Below are 23257 nucleotides of genomic sequence, written 5' to 3' on the forward strand. Positions count from 1 at the left end.
CTTCCTATCTCACAAATGGCATGACAAATGCAGAGCATTGGTCAGATCACTTCTATGACCACCTTTGTCATTTGAAAACTATCATTAGGAGAGACAGATTGATCACTTCTGCTTGTACTCTAATGTTGTATAGCTAGATTGATTTCTTAGCTTTAATTGTTAAAGAAGTGTTTACAGAATGATCAAGCTAGTTAGAGAAGCCAAGTAAAGGGTTTCATGTACGTTGTCAAAAGTCTCCTTTATCAAAAGTCAAGGATGGCTTTTACCTGAAAGCTTACACCAACTGTTAGTCCTCAAGCACACCATGGTGAGCCAGGTGAGCCAAAACCGAAAGCATCAGATCACTTGGAAAAGAGAGTGAGCACATTGTTTTTGGTCTACTGTAATGAATCCATCTGAAGACATTGTTCACCAGGATCCCAGAGTTGAACTGCAGAAGATATTGACGTAATTCATAAGAAAAAATCCACACTAATATAGTATCATTCTCACTGGTTTTAGTTTTGATCAGAAATACTATCTGGAAAGGACTGGACTCTGTTATTTATTTCCTTGGTAGTCAACAGTCACAGAAAGGACTTACATTTTTCCACAGAGGCAATGCTCTTAACAAAAAAGATAAATACTGCTACACCATCTCTATAATGTGAAGCCATGCCGTAAAAAGATGATGTGGTCCTAATTTAGATTAAAGGAACAGAATGTACAAAGTATGTTAATAGCCCAGGGGAAATCTGACAGTGGCTGAAGAGGGTCTGTGTGTTGATCTTAATCTACATAAGATTAAAACATAAGTTGTTTTTACCAGTGACCGTGCAGTCTAAACTCCTGATAGTTTTACAGAATTCTTTCTTTTGTTGCCTAGTGATCTTTACTATCTTGTCATCTTTTACCACCTTCTCTAGGGATTTGAAGAATTCCACTCAGATCATTGTAATCCTCCCCACCCCTTTCTTTTGATACCCTTCTCAGCATTATTGTTCTTGAATCATTTCACTGCAGAATAGAGCAGTATCACTGTCTTGACATGAAGGACACCTTGTACGTACTGTGGACTTACCTTAAAAATAATTTGCAGCCTCAGATTCACACTAAATATCCTTGCTGCTGAAAGATAAATCACACTTTTGTTCTTTGGAACAGTGTAATGGTCAGCTCGATGTCTCCTCCTGGTAAAAATAGAATTCCTCTTGATGTTGCTAAGGTTATGTTCCCTGCTAGCTCTTCCTCTTTCTCACTATAAATGTCTCCGTCATTAATTTTGTTTCCAATTACCTCTAATTTACAATCACTAATCTGATGCTCTGTCTCGCCATGTACTTTTTTCTTTCTTTTCTCAGAGTCCTGAGGGCACCACCAGCCCTCAATGGCCCTGACCACCCTCCCTGGGGCCACACACTGCCCATGGCCCAGGACCTCATTTCAGCCCAGCCTGGGGCCCTCAGTATCTGCCCCAGAGATGCTGTAGGAGTGTTGGTCTACATCCCTGTCTCTATCTGCCTCCTGGACAGACCTCTGTTCTGCACTGTGGGTAGCTTGTCTCCTGCATGGACCATTTTCAACGTTTTAGCTCTGCCTTTGCCGCCCTCCCCTTTTGTTCATGACCTGGCTTCCTGGGTGGACCCTGGCCACCTTTAGCAAATATCACTGACAGAGGTGACCAAAATGAAATGGTTTGTTTTCAGCAAGAGCTTAGGGGATGCCATCTTCACTGTCTTTTTTCATAAGTGCTTATAAGAGCATTTATGCTTCCGTGATGATCTTTTCTTTTCTTAAGAAAAGAAAGAACTACTTGTGTACCAACTCCCTTCTTTGCTGAACTTAGGTGATCTCGAACCACTAGGTTTATACCTGTATTTGTTTGTCTGTTTGTTATTAGGGGTCAGTAGTAATATGTTCAGCAGGAGTCACTAAGCTTGAATGTCCGCTCACCTGAGATATCTCTGGCCTTGTTATCGTATAGCCCCCATTCAGACTCCATTAATTTAGGCAAATATGTTCATTATTTATTGCAGTTCTGACAAGATCGACCAAAGCTTACTCTTTCCCTCAAATGTTGATGTTTTATTTAACACTTGTTGTGATTTCTCAATTACTTAGTTGTAATTAAGTTCTTTGTCATAAAGTTTATCGTTTACAGCCTTGTTTTCACACATATTCTTAGACACTTCTTTGCTCTCTATAGAATGATAAAATGTTTTTTATTGTTGTTTTTAAAAGACTTAATTTTGTTGTCCATATTTTCATGGATTTATCATCTAATGGAGTTTAGAAAGAATGTTGAGCCTAGGGGGAAACAGATACAAATTATTAACACTTCAATCATACATATGATTAAAAAGAGTTTTTCCATCATGTAAGTGTATATTTGTGTAATAAAATAAAACCAAACCAAACCAAACCAAAACAAAACAGAACAAACACCAGAACTTGTGACTCAAGGAAAGGAAAGGAAAAAATACTGTAGAAGAAGGCTAAAGAACTAGCTGAATTAATCACTGCATTAAGAAGGCTTTTAGAATGAAAGCAGAGATAGAAAACAAGTTACGTCTTGTAGTTTTAGACAGGCTACATAAACTTGGTGTGGTATAGGAAGTTAAAAACATGATCAGTGATATAAGTAAAAGAGGATTAAGGGAAAGAACAGTCATCTTTGTATGGTAAGAATAGGATACAGACTAAATATTTAAGAAATAAAATTAAGTTTTTGCCTTGATTCTAAATAAGGGTAGTAATTCTGCAATGGGAAGGGATGGGGTGTTATCACACCATGATGGAAACAAACCCAAGGTTGTTGTGACCAGCTTGGGCACAACAGAGAACTGTTGCTCTAGAACTATAAAAGACTTGGTGCACTATACTGCAGATGAATAAGAGCAGTTATAGATCAAATTGAAGGCTAAGTAAGCACAGTGTCTGTAGTTCTGAAAGGAAATTGCAGATACATCAGTTTATCTGGTGATTATGCAGGGCTTTAAACATCTTTTGAAAGAATTATTATTATGAAAGTTAATAGAAGATCAGAGATGTTTCAGCTGTTATTTACTAAAATTCAAATTAGCCTGTTACACTTTTATATGAATTTTGGAGAAAAAAAAGTAATGTCTTGTTATAAAGATAAAAAAGGAGATTTGATAGCTATAAGACACACTGGTATGGTGATTCATGATCTGGTTCTTGTGAAATTACTCCTAAACTAGGAAAGATTGTCATTAGTACCAGTGAGGCGTAGTTGGAGTGAGTATCTAGACAGCTTGGCATAAACCATCTAGAAGCTGTTTTTTTTAGTAAGATGCCATACTTCAGCTAAGCTGCTTTTCATCAGTCTCATTAGCTTGGACATAGTACCAAACTAAAATGGCTGTATGTTAAAGAACAATTGGAGCAACACATTAATCAATCATTCAGGCACCTCTACTTTTCTGTCATCAGAGTGAAAATAAAAATAGCACTATTTTTATTCCTTAGATTTCAAGGCAATTTATACTAGAAAGTGAGTTTCTCTAAAGGAAACTGAGAAACCTCAGAGATGGTAACATTCAGCTAGCTTACTTTTGAAGTGAAGTTGGTTTAACCAGTTTGAGTTTCAGATTTAGACCCTTATTCCTGATTGCAATGATGTAAATAAAAAGTAAAGTGGGCACAAATTGTTATATCAGAATAGAATCAATTTACTTCTATTCTACATTGTTATTAAAATAAACACAAAGACACCATTCAAAACCAAGGCAGTATAATGTAAAAGACAACAGAGAATTAAGTCTGCTGATTTTCATTCTTTTCCAGTGGATCATACCTAGTAGGTAATTTGCTTTTAGCAATGTTACAGAAGATTATCAAAAGAAAGGTTTTCTTTAGGAGCAGACATATCACACCACAGATGATTTGGGTAGCCATCAAAGCTATCAAATTGAGGTTAAAACAACTGTTTAAATACTATTTCTCAGTACAGTTTTATTCTGTCTTTTCACCAATAACAGTAAGGCATTTTTTCTGGGAAGAGATCTGCAGTGAGATCTAGATGTTCAGAATGCCACTATTTATGGAGAGCAGTTTGAGAGTATAGGTTTGAGAAGTGATTTTTATTTTGTGCTAGTGAAGTATCTAAAGGTTTCAGATTACTTCTGTATCTTTTGTTTCTCAGGGAATGTAATGGAAGAAACCCTACATTTTTTAAAAGTAAGAGAAAATAGAAAAATAGGTTTACATTTCCTCCTTATCCCTCAACTTGGACACTGTCAGGACCGTGGATAAACTGACATAAACTAGAATGAATGGATTATGGTGTCCTAAAATGACCATCTTAATAACCTGATGTGGAATTTAACCAAGGTAGGCATGTCTCAACTCCAATAAAATAATATATATCTTTTTTAATGTTAGGCACAATGTACAATTAGGGTACTGTACACTGCAAAGGACACTGGATTCAGTGGCCTGGAATGATCAGATAATCTCATGAGCTTTGACATCTGAGGTTGTTGTCTATATTGTCTTTTTTATTAGTCCAAAATCTGGAAGTTAATTGGCCTAACTCTGACCTTAGCTAGCCAAATAAAGCTTAACAAGAATCAGTACCTACGATGTTACACTTCGATTTAGGGACAGAGAAAAACACTAAACATTCTTTCCTCCTATCAACAATCAAGTTATCAGGGATCTTCAACACACATCATGGCAGAAAATGATGTCACTGGGATAAATACAGTATTTTGCTGTAACTACAGGAAACAATCATGTGAAAGACAATAAGTAATGATGTTCTAGGGTAAATAGTACCTTTTAGCTATCCTCCATTGCCCCCACGCAGGGAAAATTACTGAATGTAGAAATTGTGCCTCGCTCTCTGATGCAGTCTGCACAAGAACAAATGTATTGGTGGGACCTTTCCTCACAGCATAGAATTTTACCTATAATAGCTATGAACTCAGTACCTCACAGTTCTCGATGGACTCTTATGGGACATTGAAGCCAATTTGGTTGACTGTCTCTCAAAAATTAAATGTGGATCGCATAGTATAACAGTATGTTTTCACGACAAAGTTTTTCAGGGAAACCTTTTTGTCTGTAGAAAACTTTAAATAAATAAAAATGTTTTACAGTCATAATTTCCTCATGTGTTGCTGTTGTACATTACCAGGAAGAAAGTCTACTCAGTGCGACTATCTTACCAAACTCTCAAAAAAACAAGAACAATTCCTCAGCCTATAGTCTGTCATTCCTTACAAAATTTATGTTCAAAACCTGGTTTAAAACTCCCCTCCCCCTCATAACCTTTTTAGTCTTATTCTTGTCATCTTCACACTGATTTGAAGGAAATAAAGTCAGTTAACTGGGGTAGTAAAGGAAAGAAGAGGTGAAGAATTTGGTGGTATTTTTGGTCCCACTGTTTTCCACCAGACGGTGTCTAATAGCCGTAGCAGAAGACTTACATATGCCAGGAACGAGCAGAGGTTTGCTAGCATCAGTTTCAGTCTTGATGTGGTTCAGTGTCAACTTCTTTTGCTTTGCAAGTCCCATGCATATCTCCTGTACCAAAATTGAAAACACTCTGTCTATCAAATGTCTGCAACAATTTCTTGGCACACACACCACCAAGGGTAGGTGGTCTTTCGACGAGAGTGGCTTTGCCAAATAATTTTCTGTTCATAGCTCCACTGTCTCCTATTATCCCCTTCTTCCAAAATTCACATCTGCTGCTACAACATTTTTTCTCTTTAGCTTTGAAATATTTTTCTGGTAGTTTTAATATGGTGGTGGTTGTGAACCTAGCACTTGCTGGGTTTTCTAGGACATTTTTCTTTCTTTCCCTTTTTTTTTTCTTCTTCTTTTTTTTTTTTTAACCTCCCCCTCTCTTTAACTCCTTTCTTCCTCTGGTTATCTAACAGAAAATCTAACACTGCATCAGATTGTCTCTATTCTCTAAGAGTGATGATCGTTATATGAAATAGTCATTGGTACTGAAACAGACACTAATCAAGTAGAAAGCATCTGCTGCAACTTTACTTCAGTTGTGTTGAGTTTATGGGTTGAAATAGCAACTAGTGCATTAAATAAAAGAGTTTACAGTATGAAAAGACAAATACCTTGATTGTAAAGGCTGTAAGTTAAAAAATATGCAGATATCATACCCAGTGATAGTATTGTTATAGCATTAAATGCATAAGATTCATGGTAGTTACGGTAGAATTAATTCATCACATAACCTTTTGATAATTAGATTAATTCATTCCCTTTTAAATTATCTCACTGTAGTTTTTTGCCTACATTTGTAATATTACTATTTCGTTACACATAAGGAATAGTTTCACAAAAACAACAACAAAAGCCTCTCCCAAGAAAAGTTAAACAGCTCGTCTCACGTCATGAAACACCTCTCTCTATTGTACAGACTATGTAGACTATATATTCTAGTTTAGTCACTCACTCCAGACTTGCGCCTTTCTGTGTCTATGGTCAAACTTATAACAGCATTATCTAACCTGTGTTCATTGTTTTTACGGATTCCTCAAAACAAGATAGGAATTGCTATGTGAGACTGACTCTGACAATTCATGGCATCAGCACTTGCTCTTCAGCTTTCTTGAATCCTAGGTACATTTGACAAAATTCTGGGGTTTGTTTATTTGGAATTCTGTGGGTGTATGCAATGATTGCTTACCTGGTCTTCAGCAGCTCACAAATATGCTACTGATGCCGTCATTCCCAGAGATGATTTGGAGGTCAGGGACAATTTTCAAATTGTCATTGACACAAAGAAACCATCATTCTGAGTGAGTCATTGAACAGTTGACATAAAATCTTTGATATTTTCATCACACATGCATCTCTAGATGAATACAGGGAAAATTTTAACAAACAACTTTTTTGATAAGTTATAATGAAAATCACATATTTCTTTTTTTACCAATTTTATGAAGATACCCTGTCACATTTTTTTTAGTAGAAATATTTAATAAATAGCAATTTTATTCTGTTTCTTAGAGCTCCCATACTTTTCATACTGTGCTTTAAATATACCTTTGGGTTCATTAAACAAGGAAATTTGGTGTGATCATAGAAACCATTAAAAAAGAGAGCTTATATGGAGAAGAATATAGCCCACAGATTACATAAATTTGGAGTTCATTTGGTGAGACAAAGAGTATAATGTGCCACTAGCCAGGTTAGCCTGTTCTAAATGTCTTTTTTCTAATTTGAAGTTTTCTTAACCAGCAAAATGATGTTTAACAATGTCTCGACCAACTTAGAATAATATTCTCTTTTCTGTTTTAGGTTTTGCTTAAAAAGTGAATAAGTTTATGAGCAAGAAAGGTTTTACATTCCAAAGGAGCAAAGACAGAGTAGTATTAAATCTACAAAGGCTTTTTTTTTTAATTTTTGAAGATATAGACACAAAGACATTGAACTTGTAATTTAATATTCCTATTATTTGGTTTAAATTAGAAAACAAGTGCTGCAGGTACCACTACCAAGGTCTGGAAGGAGGGGATTTTCAGCATTATGTAATATATATGAGAATATTAAGAAAATCATTGACGTTTAACAGGATTTTCCTTCTTATCTTTTATGAAATCCTCTAAAATTCCCACTCAGGGAATCTGTATTTCCCACCCAATATATTTTTTTTTCTTAAGATTAAGAACATTTTCCTTAGTTCCCTCTTTATAATCCTAGAATCACAAAACAAAAGAATCACTGCTTTATTTTGGGCAAACTTCCCTCAGATTTCGGCAAGCATTCTGTGCTTATATTATATCTAGCATAGACTGTTGTACTCTACTCTTGTTCTACATAAAGTGTGATGCACATGTATTTGAAGTCAAATACACATATCCTTTGTTTCTATGAGCTAAACTGTCTTTTTAACATGAACTTATATCTCTGTCTTCTGTAGGCTAAAAGCAATGAGTTACTGAAAGTGAGAATACAAAGAAAATTATATCTCACAAAACTGTATACAATTACTTTAGGTTATGCCCCAGAAATGACTGTGATATATGTGGATGTCCCTGGGCCAACTTTAAATTGTCCCCTGTACAGACTAATTCACACTGAATAAGGGAGAACTTCTGGGCTGATATTATTAGAAACTGAATTTTCAGTCTTGAAGGATATCAGGGACTATATAGTCTATGCATGAAATCCTTGAACAATTCAATTTTATTTGAAATATGCCATTTATTTTAGATTAACTGGAATTCTCTGTGCATATTAAACTTGGATATATTTATGTAATGCATTGGTACTACATTGTGACACTGAAGTGGAAATAATCTAGTTACATTAGTTGGGGTATTGCAGTAACACATTTACACTGCTTTTGGCATCTGTGCTTGCCTAGATATCTCTACAAAATATTGTATTGGGTGTTATAGCAGTCTACTGCAAAAGAGATATGACAGCCGTATGAAGAATGCTTGCTCTCTCATTTTCATCCTGAATTTGTGAATTTATGGGATGGTTAACTGAGAGAGAAAGAAGAAAGCATATAGATTAAAATGGTTTAGTAGACATTTGTATAACAGTTTTGGAGTTTCCCAATGAAACTGAACTTTGGATTTAAAAATAGAGATTAAAAATATCACACATTTTCTTGAACTAAATTCTCAAAAGCAACTGTATGTCAGTACTTGGGACCTCTGTGATGCCTTTGCATGACTAAGCTACTTCAGACAAGAGTAAAATCTTGTTTAAATCCACTGCAATGATTTGGTTAAATGAATGAACTGTCATTCATTTAATAAGATTTAAAAAAAATCTAGAGTAAAATATATATTTCAAGAAACTCAAAGTGTAATGGTAATGGAAACAGATGGAAAAACTGGCAATATAATACATGAATTTAAGTCTTCTACCCAGAAAATTCTCTGGATACGTCAACTTTCCAGGGTACTTAGATGTATTTTTTTCTGTCATTGGTGTCAAAGTGAGAATAATTCATAGTTACACAGTAACTTCAATCAATTTAGTGTGGTTACACCACTGTAAAACTGGAGTCCATATGAAAAGAAGCAAAACTAGTATGGATCTAATCATCACATGCAACCTCATACACAATTAGTACCCTTCCAGCTAACAGGGGAACAGACTATAGCCCTTCTGGTGAAGTCAGGGTTTTTTTCTTAAGAGAACATGTATGACATGTTAACAACTAATATCATAATTGCCCAATTACTGACCCGCAGCTCATCAGTGTGAAAGTCTGGGGATCACCAAACTCTATTTTTTCAGTCTCGTGCTGCTCAGAGCTTGAATGGGTACACTCTGCACTGGGTTAAAACTGGCTGGACGGCCGAGCCCAGAGAGTGGTGGTGAATGGAGTCAAATCTAGTTGGCGGCCGGTCACGAGTGGTGCTCCCCAGGGCTCAGTGTTGGGGCCGGTCCTGTTCAACATCTTCATTGATGATGAGGGGATTGAGTGCACCCTCAGTAAGTTTGCAGATGACACCAAGTTGGGTGGGAGTGTCGATCTGCTGGAGGATAGGAAGGCCCTGCAGAGGGACCTGGACAGGCTGGATCAATAGGCCAAGGCCAACTGTATGAGGTTCATCAAGGCTAAGTGCTAGGTCCTGCGCTTGGGTCACAACAACCCCATGCAATGCTACAGGCTGGGGGAGGAGTGGCTGGAGAGCTGCCTGGCAGAAAAGGACCTGGGGGTGTTGGTTGACAGCCGGCTGAACATGAGCCAGCAGTGTGCTCAAGTGGCCAAGAGGGCCAATGGCATCCTGGCTTGTATCGGGAATAGTGCGGCCAGCAGGACCAGGGAAGTGATAGTGCCCCTGTACTTGGCACCGGTGAGGCTGCACCTTGAATCCTGTGTTCAGTTTTGGGCCCTTCACTACAAGAAGGACATTGAGGTGCTGGAGCGTGTCCAAAGAAGCGCAGTGAAGTTGGTGAAGGGTCTAGAGAACAAGTCTTACAAGGAGCGGCTGAGGGAGCTGGGGTTGTTTAGTCTGGAGAAGAGGAGGCTGAGGGGTCACCTTATTGCTCTCTACAATTACCTGAAAGGAGGTTGTAGCGAGGTGGGGGGGTCGGTCTCTTCTCCCTAGTAACGAGTGACAGGACGAGAGGAAATGGCCTCAAGCTGCACCAGGGGAAGTTTAGGTTAGACATTAGGAAAAACTTCTTCACCGAAAGGGTGGTCAAGCTTTGGAACAGGCTGCCCAGGGAAGTGGTTGAGTCTCCATCCCTGGAGGTATTTAAAGAACAGATAGATGTGGTGCTCGAGGACATGGTATAGTGGTGGACTTGGCAGTGTTAGGTTAACGGTTGGACTCGATGATATTAAGGGTCTTTTCCAACCTTAACAATTCTATGATTCTATGACTTGCTGTCAAACAGGCAAATCTAAATTTTACTTGTACACTTATTATTTTTTTGACTAAGGAAATATGAAAATATGAGCGAATGGAAATATATGATTATGGATTTATTTTTTTGTGATACAGTAAAGCTTTTGCATTCACTTGTTCCAAACTTAACATATGACTTAAAAAAATATTTAGTAAATGAGATAGAGACACGTGAAAAATTCATCCACTTTAGGAGTTACTGACTGGAGGAGAGCTAAGAAATACTTTTTACTTTTCCTGAAAATGGAGTTCAGAGGATCACTAAGAAAAAATTTCATTTTCAAAATGAAAGTGAATGCTGATTTTTGAGACTGTTGAAGGGCAGATTCTGTTCTACTGAACTAGACTGAGGCTGGCTAATCTAAAGCTACTCTACAACATGTTATTAAATAAAACTGTTGATTTTATATTTTGATCATGTAACATGATACATGCTATTTGATTAGCATAACATCATGCAAGTGTTTGTTGTGTTTTAAAAAATTCTGGGCTTACAAGCACCATTTTTCTCACCTTTAAAATGTACTGCTACCTATATACTTGGTTTAATAAACTGAAAATAGTACCATTTGGTTTTAATGTAGCCTATATTTCTCACAAGTTCCTTGGAGTGTAGACACTTCAACAGGGCCAAAATGTTTGATCTTTCTTAGCTGAAAAAATGCTTTGCTATGAATGAGCTTAGAGCTGAGAGACAGAAAAAAAGATTGTATGCCTGCTCTGTGAAGTGCATGATTAAAGATGCTACATCTTACACGGAATTTTTTTCCAATATTAAACACAATTGCATGTAGTCAAAGGTGACAGAACTAAACTTAGGTATAGGAGATGTAGGAATAGATACAGCACAGAAATCACTATTCTTCAACAAGTATAAATTCTGTGAGAGAAAAAATAATCAGAAAGAGACTACTATGAGGAATAGAATCTGCTGCAACATTTGGGTTTGAAGGATGTTATGAAAATGGAAGTAATTTTTCAATCATGTTCAACACCACTGTAGCGCTGAGACAAACTACAAATGTTCTCTTGTGATTAAGACAATCAAAAAAAGTCCTTAGAGTAAAAGGGGAAATTAAAGAAATTATCTTCTGTATCATGATGTTTTCAATGTGCTAGCAAAAAAAATGTGTCTGGTTTGAAAAAAATGTTTCGATAAATTCAGGCTATGCCCCCTGGAAACTGTTATGCTTTGCAGATAGGAGTGTTTAATTTACTTTTCAGGTATGTTTGACTGAATATGATTTAAATTGACTATTCCTTTTCTGGTGACCAGACATCAAGAGTAAAATTATGAATGACTGATTTTTTCAGTTTAGTGGCTGAATAAGAAAAATAAAATGGGCAAATTGTTTTCAAATTGAAATACAAATATTGTTTTCTTCAAGATGGAAAGACAGAACAGAGAATGGGGCTTACTGCCTGACTGTCATTAGCATCTATTAATCTCTTCTGAAAACATTCAGGTTTACCCATGGAAAAGCTACAGAGTATGCACCTCTAACAAAGTTAGGTATTCCAGTAGACAACTTTGCATCTAAAAATTAAAAGATTATCTGATTGATACCTACAGATAATGCAGATAAGTGGATAGACAGCTGAGTTTCAATATAATTTATTAAGATTCTAGTTCTACTTTACCTTATATCTGTATACAAAAGCCATTTAATAAAACCTATGTACTATTTTCACCTGATGGATATCTTTCAACTAGCTTAAGGGAATTCAGACTGAGCCTGTGAAAAGCACATCCATTAATTCTGTTGTTGCAATAATCCCTTGTATTTATAGTATACATTCTGCCTTCCTTCAGAGGAGCATGTAACATTAAGAAATGTTAATGATTTCATTATAAACTAACTCCAGTAACATAATCCTTGTATTCACATTCCCTTGCATATGAAGCGAAATTTCACTTCAGGTAACTGAAGTGAAAATTGAGGTTGTCTCTAAGTAACACCACTCAGAAGCACATGAGATACCCAGGTTAACCTGGTATATGTGAAATCGTTTGGCTACATTAGGGGGATATTCAGTTTAAGTAAACAGAGTCAATGCTGCGATACTTGGAGTTGTTTAGAGCTCGCTTGGGTGCTGTGTTGCACATACAAACTGCATCTGACTTGACTGAAGAACCCATATCATGATGCCAAGTGCTTTGCTTTAGTGTGGTTTGATCTATTTAATCTTAATACATGTCTGAGAGATCTTTTTAAACAACTGACAGCCTTGACCTTGGTAGATTTTTATAAATTATAATTCATCTACTGAAGTCATTGGCCTTTTTCAGCAAATCTTTAAGAGAAAGTAAGTAGCAATCTGTGACTTAGTTTAATAGTATTTTTATGAGTCTGACGTCCTTCCTCTATTCATTTTGACTTTTTTGGTACCGCACCAACTTTGTATTTAGCTACATTTACATTCTTCAGAGAATATGTTTTGATTATTATATTTCTGTCCTGAAAATTCAGAGCCTGGCAATGCAAATTTATGTTAGAGTAGGTACTATGATGGAATTAATCAAGGCTTTGTTACTTATGGTAACGGTAAATCTCAATTCCTTATTTAACCTGGACAAAGATATGAGGCTATAAAAGCAATTAAATAATTCTTATTACCAGTAATACATTTCCCAGGTCAATAGAGTTGTAGATGGGAAGTCTGAAAGAGGAGGAAATATTTCTTATTTATGGCTAAAAATTTTACAGATTGCATAGGTTTTTTATAAATACTTGTACATCTTTAGAAATACTGTTCAAGACAACCATACAATTTGATTTCAATATCTATGACTCAGATATTTGATATGGCACCTTATTCATATAGCCCTTTTGTAGTGACAATCCTCAAATACTTTCCAAAACATAAGCCCCCAGCCTAAGATACTGACATTGATAGACTACATTTAAGAAATGGACAGTATTCACCATCCATATTGGTGATGAAAATTAAGGGTCTTACAGGTCCGGGTTAGATACTCCCAAGTTTAAAATCAAACACCTATGGAAAAGAAAATGAAAAGTATAGGGAAAAGAAAGTAAAAAAAAAACAAAACCAAAACCCAAAAAACTGGTGAAGCACAGATCAGTCTAATTCAGACAGAGTGAAGAGAGAATATGAACTTTATCAGCTGGGCAGTATGTGAACAGTGATCAACAAGCCTTTACTGAAAGGTTTTTATCCCAAAAGAGTCTTCAGATGTGGACAAATAACACAATACCTGAAAAATTTGAGAAATTTTGTCTATTCCAAATGAATTGGATTGTAAATAATAATACATAAGTATAAAATGAAAGAGGCACCTTTAAGGAATGTAAGGACACATGTAAATAATCATCTTGTCTATTCATGGGCATATAAACAAAGTTCTTCCAAAATGGCAGTAAAGTATCTTTCATTGCATAGCAAAAGTTACATTTGTTTCCATTTATTTCAAACTGAAAGATAGTATGTACACTGACACCTTAATGAGCATTCTGTCACCTGCTGTTCCTCTTGGCTGATTAAAGCTAATTTATAGTTCTGTCTTTTTCATAACTCTCAAAAAAGTATGGAGTTATCAATAAGGAATAAAAATAGCATTTTTCCACTCATGTCTTATAGAGGATATGAGCTAAAATCTTATATACCACAGGGTTTACTTGCTGAATTATGGCTACTTGGTGGCACTCAGCACAAGACAACTCTACAGTCAATTGTAAAGCTTACAGTAACAAAGATTCCCTCCTTTAGAGAAAGTAAAGTCCAAAGTTCAGAAAAAAAAATATGTAGAAATACAGTATTAACATACTGAAATGGCAACATCTCAGAAGTCAGGCCGTCAATGACATTGATTATATATCTTAAGATCGAAATATACTGTTTGTCTCTTATCTGGAGATAAACAATGTAAATGAAGAGTGTGTAGTATAGTGTGTGTGTGTATGCATGTATATGTATGTATATATGCATATAAATATGTATACATTCACACAAGAGAGCCAAGAAGGTAATAAATTTCCAAAAGTAATTATATGAGAATCCTGTTGGGCCATTTTTAACACATAGCTCAAACTCTGTTTGACTTTTTTGGGAACATCCTTTTTATAATTTTTGACCTGTTTCTATGCACATTTTCTTCCCTCCAAAATGCTAAGAAGATCAAAATATTCACATTCCTTCTCCCCAACAGAACAAAATACTCCTGAAGCACGCAAATGAGCAATGGTGAACAAATTCTCCGGGAGCACTCGCAAACCCACTTTTGACAACCTGGTTTGACGGTGCCCGAAGTCACACTGCCACCTCTACCTGGGTGAAATCAGCTGCCTTGTCAGACGCCACAAGGGGTCTGCACGTGGTGGGCTCTAACAGCTCAGTGTGCAGCACCTGGGACCCATGCTGCAGGTGTGTGTGTGTGAGCTTAAGGGGTGCTTTCTGGTGGACTTGTGCATTAATGGGTTGCAGGGAGCAGCACAGGTACTCACAAAGCCTGATGACCCATGTTTCCAACTTGAGGTATGTGGAAACATGGAAACTTGTGCTCCCAGGAGAGGTGGGACGATGCTTGCAACCCATGTGTATGTTTGTGTGACTGAACATTTTGAAATTATTTCTAGCAGGGTGTTTAGAAATTTATAGGTGTTTATTAACATTTTATAAGTGTTTAGAGTTGTCATTTATACATGTTTTGCTGCTCATATTGATCCTGACTGTATAGTTCACTGATTATGAGTTAATTAGTGTCATTTGTAAATCAATAAATTGCTTCAATCCTGATTTAAAATATGTGAAGTGAGCAGCTGTTCCCTGAGACTCTATTCCAGCCTTGACTTTTTGGACACTAAATATATGTGAGCCAAAGACTCTCTGAAGTCTGTAAGAGTTATTACTAGCCTATTTTATGCTACAGGGATTCAGATTTTGCAGTGAGTAATGACTGTACTCTATCCTAAAAGAAAAAGTACATACACTAGCCAAAATATTATATACGTATATAAAAGAAAAACTACTCCCTAAAATACCAGTCTATTCCTGCTTATTGTCAGTGGAATATATTTCTCTCTCTCCCTCTTTCCCTCTTTCCCCAAATACTATCCAGAACATTATTATTTAATCTGCATACTTGCCTGAAAAATCATGTACTAAATCTTGTAATTGCTTCTATACATACAACAATAAATTTTAAGATTGCCTTGAGCAGCGATCCATTTGGGACTTCAGAATGTTATTAATCTCAGTCCAATTCATTGGTAAAAATCAAGCTGACAAAGTCATCCTAACTCTGTTTCTTGAGCATTGAGCCTTTGTGGCAAACACCTACAAACTTTTGTCTAGGCAGGGTAGTCTTTCATTAGTTAACACACAAAGTCTGGCTTCTCTAGGTTTTGATAAAGTGTAGGTAGCTAACTTTAGGTGCTCTATATCACTCATTGGACGCATCTCTTCTCCACTGAGTAGGATAAAGGATGCTTGACATCTGATAGCGGGGATGTATCAAGAGGCAGCCAGGCTGGATCAGACCTAAAATAGGAAGACACATAGAGGGCAGCAGAGAAAACTGACTTTTTATTGATCTTCAGAAACATTATTTCTTTTCAAAAGCCTAATTTATCGTGAAAGCCACACAACATTTTTACTAGAAATTGTTTCACTAGACTTTTTTTTTTGTACTTGAATAACATGTCATTCTGTCATGTGGTTTAAATCTTACTGTGTTATTTTCCCAGAAGGAGAGTATATTAAAAAAAAATGGTCATTATTTTTAGCATTTATGCTTATTTTTATAGAATTCAAAAATACATTTGAAATCAAAATATGCATAAGATATAATTAGTGCTGTCTTTATAGGAAGTTCAAAGTAGAGCAAGCCATGCTGTATGGAATTTACAAAAATTATCCTTAAAAAGGGCTGTTGTTATGGTACAAGCAATTCCCTCTATATCAGAAAGTGATAAAAAATTCCAGCTTGATTAAGAGTTAACAGTGGGTAACCTGATTAAGAGATGGTGTGGCACCACTTTTTCCCAGGAGCAGCAAAGGGCTTGGTTGTGAGTGAGAGTTCTAGTTCAGCCCCTCCTTTCTTGCAGGGGAAAGCAGCATGAGGAGGCTCATCAACTTCTGCAGATTTACTTCAGCTTTTATAGATGGCAGATCAAGTTGCACTGACCTAAGCCATGAGGATTGTTCTGTCTGCCTACCAGCCACTGGCCTATGTGAAAAGGAGAGTGGTGGGGTTAGTAGAACTGGCGTGAATAGAGGTTGTACAGGGGAGACAGAAATATCTTCTCTCTTTTGCATGCAAAAGCCACTGTCTTCAGGATTTACATGAAGAAAAGTGAAACACTAAGCATATTTGAATCAGTTGGATGGGAATGATAAACCTACTTTTTAAAAAGGTTTTCTGTTTTGAAACGGAAAATTTCTTGTTAGACCAGATGAAGTCCTTTTCCATCTGTGAATGCTGAGTTGAGTTCAACAAGTGGTTTAATCTAGAAAGACACAACAATTTTTAGCTTTGCCTCTAGAGTCTAGTAACCTGTGTGGAGGAAATTTTGGTTAAGTGCTATAGAGTTTCCTCTGGGAGAAGCCTTACAGTACTATAATTGTTTCTTTATCTTCGCAACACAGCATAATCTCTGGAAGTCTCAGAAATAATTTTAGCAAACAATGAATTCACAGATATAATAAAGATATGAGTTGCATGGCTTTGCTTATTCTGCATGGACTTCACACATCCTTCCAGAAAACTACTTACAAGTTTAACCTTTAATGGTCTGGGTCAATGCAACAGGATATGTTAAATCCGCAAGAATACGTAATTTAGATTTGTCATTTTCTAATACTTCAGAGCAGCTAATTATATCTACCGTTGATGTTCTCCATATTACTTGTCAGGTCTTCTGATCATATCTGTGACTGACAGTAAAAGAGTTATCATTTGTATCTTCTAATTTAATTTTCTACTGCAGTCTAGACTAAACGTCCATTGATACAGCAAAACAATGCCCCCCCCATCCATGCTAAAAGTATAACTGTAGAGGATGAGGACAATATTGGTCTCAACGAATCAAAATGACATTTTCTGACAAGAAAAAACATCCCATTTTATACAGTATCTGTCTGGAATCAAGTGACCTCCTTTTCTCATGTGGATGTTTATCAAAGTTGCTTTAGACTGCAGCTTTTCCTTTTAAAATAACACTTGTGTTACTATTTCAAAATGCTCCCTTTTTCTTTTAATTTGTGACTGGGTTTCTTTAGATTAATTTTAAAAATTTCATTTCATAAGATAAAAAATAAAAGGGAAAAAATACATATCCTTATACAAAATCTCTACATATGGGAACAGAGAACATTGGTTTATACAGCTTTAACTCTTATGAGAAGTGCTTTATCTACTTTGTGGCAGCAAAGCTTTTCTTCATTAAGTAAGCCATGAAAGAAACTTACTCTCAACAGGAGAATTGAACGTGGTCTTGCAATAATTTCTCACATGGTAGTTTATAGAAGGCAATTCAATAGGGAGCAGAAACCACAAGTTCCACAGGAATTTACAGATATACTGGTCTGTATCTGTCTATCATATAATTAGGACAGAATAATCCTACTTTTGTTAATATCAAAATTATTTTGTCTCATTACAGCTTCGGAGATCTTCCAAATTCCAGCTGAAGGGCATATTTTGTGTCTACCAGACAAAGATGGTACTCCTTGACATTGATCAAACAACTGTAATAATTCACAGGCAAATCTGTCTCTTTTTGTATTTCCAGGACCTTGCACAGTAAAGAGGAAAAACAATGTCAAAATGTGTAAGTAAAAAACAGTGAATCAGTTATCTATTGGTAGGACTCAGTTCCCCTCAGTCTAGTAGGAGTTCATAAGAACAGATAAAAAAACTGTACTGTGACTGCTTTGTAATACAAATCTGTGGAAAAGAAGGCTTGAAACATAGATTCCTCCCACTGTGGTAGGAAAGTGGTACAGCTAGCACAAGGGTATTACTAGAGCTAAGACAGGATAGTCTCTACGGTTAGCTATTCTCATGTACTTTGAAGAGCTCTTAATGTCTGCCTCTATCCTCTCTCCTGTATTGACACCTGTCACCACATTGCCTAAATACTTAGTTTGGTTAAATCATTCTGAAGTGCTTCATAAAACTGAAAACTGAAATGATTTAATAGAATTGCTCAACATTTTCCATGTCATTAATAAATATGCTGGATAAGTACTGATACTTGTTTTCAGATGATTAGTCCTTTCCTCCTAGAAGAACTGGCCTTTTCCTCTCTGTTGCAGCTAAAAACCAGACTAAATTAATCTAGTCTTTGATCTTAGCTTTTTTGTAGAATTAACTCAGAGTGAAATTTAGTACAAAGGAAGGGAATCTGGCAGTTGGTGGATATTTCATAGTGTTCATATCGAATGTGCAGAATAGCTAATAAGTTGTCCGCATTCTTACAGATGTTCTTCTAAATCTTCAACACTGGGATATTTTTATTTCAGCTCAAAATATTGCTTTGCCTTGAGGCAGTGATAGATTATTAGATCTGACCTAGACAATATTGCCAAATCATATCCAATATTTCTTTCTAAACATCACTAGGTCATGTGAACGTTCTGATTCTCTTTATTTGTAAAGAGAGGTAAAAGTAAATAGATTTGTATTATTCTAAATAGCTGAGAAAATTGAGAGAATTGAAAGATTTTTGAGTGAGCAGTCTAGAAGGCTTTTTTGAGATCTTAGAAGTGAATTCCAACATCATTATGTTGTTCCACTTGAAATTTACTTTGCAACTGCAACACCTAGTCAAATGTACTGATATTTTCAGTAAAAGAAACATCTCCGTCTTCTGGTTTTCATATCCAAAACTACTCTAATCAAATTTAGGTTTCCTAATTCTAGAACCAGAAAACACCAACAAGATTATGTAAAGTCCCTCATTTTGTTGAAAATACCTGTAAATAATCCAGGAGGGCTTCTCAGAAGGTTATTTCTTCAGATATTTTTGATAATGCTGTAGCAGTTTATGAATCTTCAGTAATAAACATCACTGATGAGACATACAGAATACATTATTAGAAATTGTTAATATAGTATAAATACCACAACAAACACTCTATAAGCAATTTGAATGCCAATCTGTATTCTACTTACTGAAATACATCTTTGAAGAGTTGAACTTAATAAAAAGGAATGGCAGATGTCATAGACGTATGTTGTATGACTTTTCAGTTTCCACATTTGGCCCTTCTGGAGAAACTGCAACATAATTTTAGTGGTCCAAAACATTTTTATTTGTTTTAATAAATTTTATGTAAATATTGTACTACAGAAAGCACAGAACATTTCAGTAAATAATTTCCAGCTCCTAATCTATTAGTTATATGGATTGTAAAAAGATCCCATACCTTAGAACTTTGTTCTAAGAAAATAAATTTAATAAGAAACCAAAATCTTAGCAGAAAAGGATACTTATCAAGCTGTAAAACTTGAGCTAATGTAATAAAAACTTAGAAGGAAAAAACTTCTTAGTTTATCAAGCTGTAAATACGATCCTACTGTTGGAAAAGTAGTTAGGAACCAAAGGGCACTGAGATTTAAAGCCTCTAACAGGTTGCAGAACATATTAAGCTACTGTGAGATCCTGCCCCAGATCTATCAATCAGTTCCTTGGATAAACGCTGCATGTTCTTACTGATTTCTTACTTATTTCTGTATTGGTGAAGTACCAAAGTATTGGACCATTATTTCTTACTGAAAGCTCAAAAATTGTCCTCTGTGTGCACCATCACCTCATCTTCATAGGGCCACATTGCTTACCTTGCAAAGAGCCTGTCATGATTATAATGTTGGAAAGGTACGCTGAAGCATTATAGAAGTGGGAGCTGGAACATGAAATATCACGAGCCATTTAATATCTTCAACTAATCAAAAAGCCACCAAGTGCCTCTCAAAAAAATAACAGTAATTAAAGCTGATCTCGTCAACACTTTGGTTTGTTTCAAGTTCTTGGCAGAGTTTTTATATAAGATTGCTTTTGACACTATCTAAATATTGAAATTACATCCTTTGACCACTCTTATTTCATATTTTTTTATATAGCAGCTGATGCTTTATCAGATTTTATGAGTCAGAAGAAAAACACTATATATTTTATATAAATGGGAAAGTAAAGGGTATTTTAAAGTTATTTTTAAAGTTTGTTGGATTTTTTTTCAGCTGTTGAATCTAAACATTCCAAAAGTAGATTAAATTCCCTGAAATTATACTTTTATATAAAGCTCTGTTTCCTAATAGTGACATTTTAAATTGAAAAGTTTGGAATTTTGATTTCAAAATGAGTTGCCAGAAATATCTTTTCACTCACATTTTAAAGGGACAAAATCAAATACAAGTGGTTTAATGTTTTCCAATGAAAACAAAACATTTTTTTTTATTAATCCAAAATTAATCTGATTGGAATGTATTCCAGAGCATAGCTTCCAACTTGCTTGTTTAGGGTTTTTTTGTTCAATTCATGGCTATACTCCCTTCCCCCTGACCCCCATTCTAATTGCAACCTTTCCTAATCGTGGAAAGCTCTGGTGTCCAGGACTCCACTAACAGAAATGGGAGTGTCTTCCTGAATTGACTTCAGTGAAGATATGCCAGTTTATGCCAGCTGTTTCTTTGGCCCTGTACCTTTTTATTTGGATAAAACCTGTTGATTTTCTGTTTCCCTGCTCACAATTTGTTTCCAAATAAGCATCCCACACTCCAAGGGCCATCTGCTGTTTGTTCTGAGCTAATGAGTGTGCTTTAGTTCTAATGTCCTTGGGAGGAGGTGTCATGCTGTCACTTTGTAAAACAGGGTTTCTGTTTTCTTACGAACTCAAATTTCTAATCCTTGTGAATTAACAAGTTTAAATAATTTTCTTCCCACCATGCTCACAGATGTGAATCATAGGTGCACAGAGGATGCTACACAGAGCTACACTACAGTCTGGTGATCCAGGCTTAATGACCTCTCTTCAAACAGTGATACAGACCTGTTAAGCAGGGGCGACATCTGTTCAATGCTCAGACTTAGTGTGCACTGAAAATGTAAGCTCTTTTAGCTATGACTGGTTTTGAGGAACCAATGTCCTCTTTCTAAGAGTGAACAAACCATATTCATAGAACTATTTGTAGTAAGCCCCATGTAAGTGTTGTAAAGATCTTCTGGAATTTCAAATAAAAAGTTTTCCCAAATATTGTTAAAAAATATCATTCTGACTGATTTTTCAAATATATATACTTCCTACTTACCTCAGTTATGTGCCTTGGCTTTATAGACAATCCTTCTAGAACAGAAAACTGTCCCTAAGAACCTCACAGGTTATCTGGTATGTAAGTCTATGCTTAGTCACTATCCTCTGAAAGCTGCTAGGATGATAATAATGTGTCTTCTACTTTCCTACTGATAGGCAGAAGCAAAATAACCATCAGTGCTGTCCAGCAGAGAAGTAATAGGTTGTGCCTGCAACTACCAGACAGACAATACCCGTTTTGCAGAAAGCTGATCTGACCACCAGACTGGGGTTAACTATAGCTTAAGGCTAGATTTAGTTAAGAGTTTCTGAGATAAAGTTATGATCCATGATTAATTTTTTGAAAATAAGTGTTTCGTGAGTCTGAGTTGGGATTGGGGCTGGAAACCACCAGTTTGTAGGCCACTATTCAACAGCACAATAAATCCCCCAGTCTATGGAGGATAAAAGTTAAGAAATCCTCTGTTCACACAATCTAGAGTGCTAGGCACATTTTACTGTTTAAAATTTATTTCTCTCAATGCAGTAGCTAAAATTTGACCTGTCAGGCTTCACTCTGGATAAAACAATGCCACTCCAGCTGGGACAAAGCTGGCATAGTAGATTAAAGTTAATAAATACTTCATATTGTGTCATGGTCAATTTGATAAATAAGCCCATACCTCATCCAGAGCAAATGTATGCCTTTGAGCAAACTGTTTGTGCGTAGGCTTGGTATGAGCAATGACGTGACCCCCAGCTGAAGCCCACAGTTTCAGCAATACCTCCAGTACAGGGCAAAGGAAAGGAAAAGGGTGCTTTAGCTTGAAAGCCAGGCATCAGGAGCTCTGCCTCCTGCTATCCTACTCATTTTGCTGTTAGGTTGCTTCCCACTTAGGAGCAAGGACCAGAAGAAGTCCCAGTTAAGCTTTTCCTTCCTTCTTGATCTTATGGAAGGTATTTTTCCTTTCCAGTTTAATTAAGTAATCTCAACATTTACACACTCATAGCTCTTAATCTGATGACTAGCAGCTCATAAATTTTATTTGCGGATGTTGCCTTTTTCAGTAGATCATACGGTTAACGGAGTTCTCCTTCATATAGGGGAAGGAATGGAGCTTGAATGACACGATGCCTTTTTTTTCACTCCCACATGCCTATATTTTGTGCTATGCCAATTCTACCTAGCAAATTCCAAAGAAAAAATTGAATGCTGTGAACATTTTTCAGACTGTACTCCACAGAAAGGTTCAAGACTATAAGAAGCTTTGGAAAGAAATGCAGTTAATGATTCACTGTTACGTAAGCTACTTATCTCAAGAATAATTTGTTTTAAATTTTTCTGTTACTGTCAGATTTTCCGTTAGTAATGGAATAAAATATAGAGATGAGGAGAAGCACTTTTAAGTTGTCTTAATTACTGCAAGTCAAATTTTGCCCTTTTGAAGATATATATTATAAAAAGTGAGTATTTTAATGTGAATACCAGAAGGTCAATTAAATTAATTGGTGATGTTCTATATTATTTTTTCTTTTATATTCATTTATATTCAGGCACTCTGCTTCTTGCTGTAGAAGAAGGAGCAACTGTTTCCTCGAGAACAAAACTGCTACACATTACATATTATACATACTGCTTAACCTAAGTT

General features: G+C 36.0%; 1 long non-coding RNA gene across 3 annotated transcripts in view; it reads left to right on the plus strand.

Annotated features, from left to right (window-relative positions):
• The window catches only part of LOC148051406 (uncharacterized), a 291091-nt gene that overhangs the window by 246694 nt on the left and 21140 nt on the right, over window positions 1-23257 (plus strand). For 2 of the 3 annotated variants that reach the window (XR_015699859.1, XR_015699861.1), the window contains exon 4: window positions 18110-18148. This is a non-coding gene — a long non-coding RNA (uncharacterized LOC148051406). Of the gene's footprint in view, window positions 1-14526; window positions 14714-18109; window positions 18149-23257 lie in introns of those variants that run through there. The other variant, XR_015699863.1, reaches the window with a different exon arrangement.

Source organism: Nipponia nippon, unplaced genomic scaffold (assembly GCF_047370975.1).
Source record: "Nipponia nippon isolate SJK-2023a ecotype South Korea unplaced genomic scaffold, ASM4737097v1 scaffold_6, whole genome shotgun sequence".
Lineage (NCBI taxonomy): Eukaryota > Metazoa > Chordata > Aves > Pelecaniformes > Threskiornithidae > Nipponia > Nipponia nippon.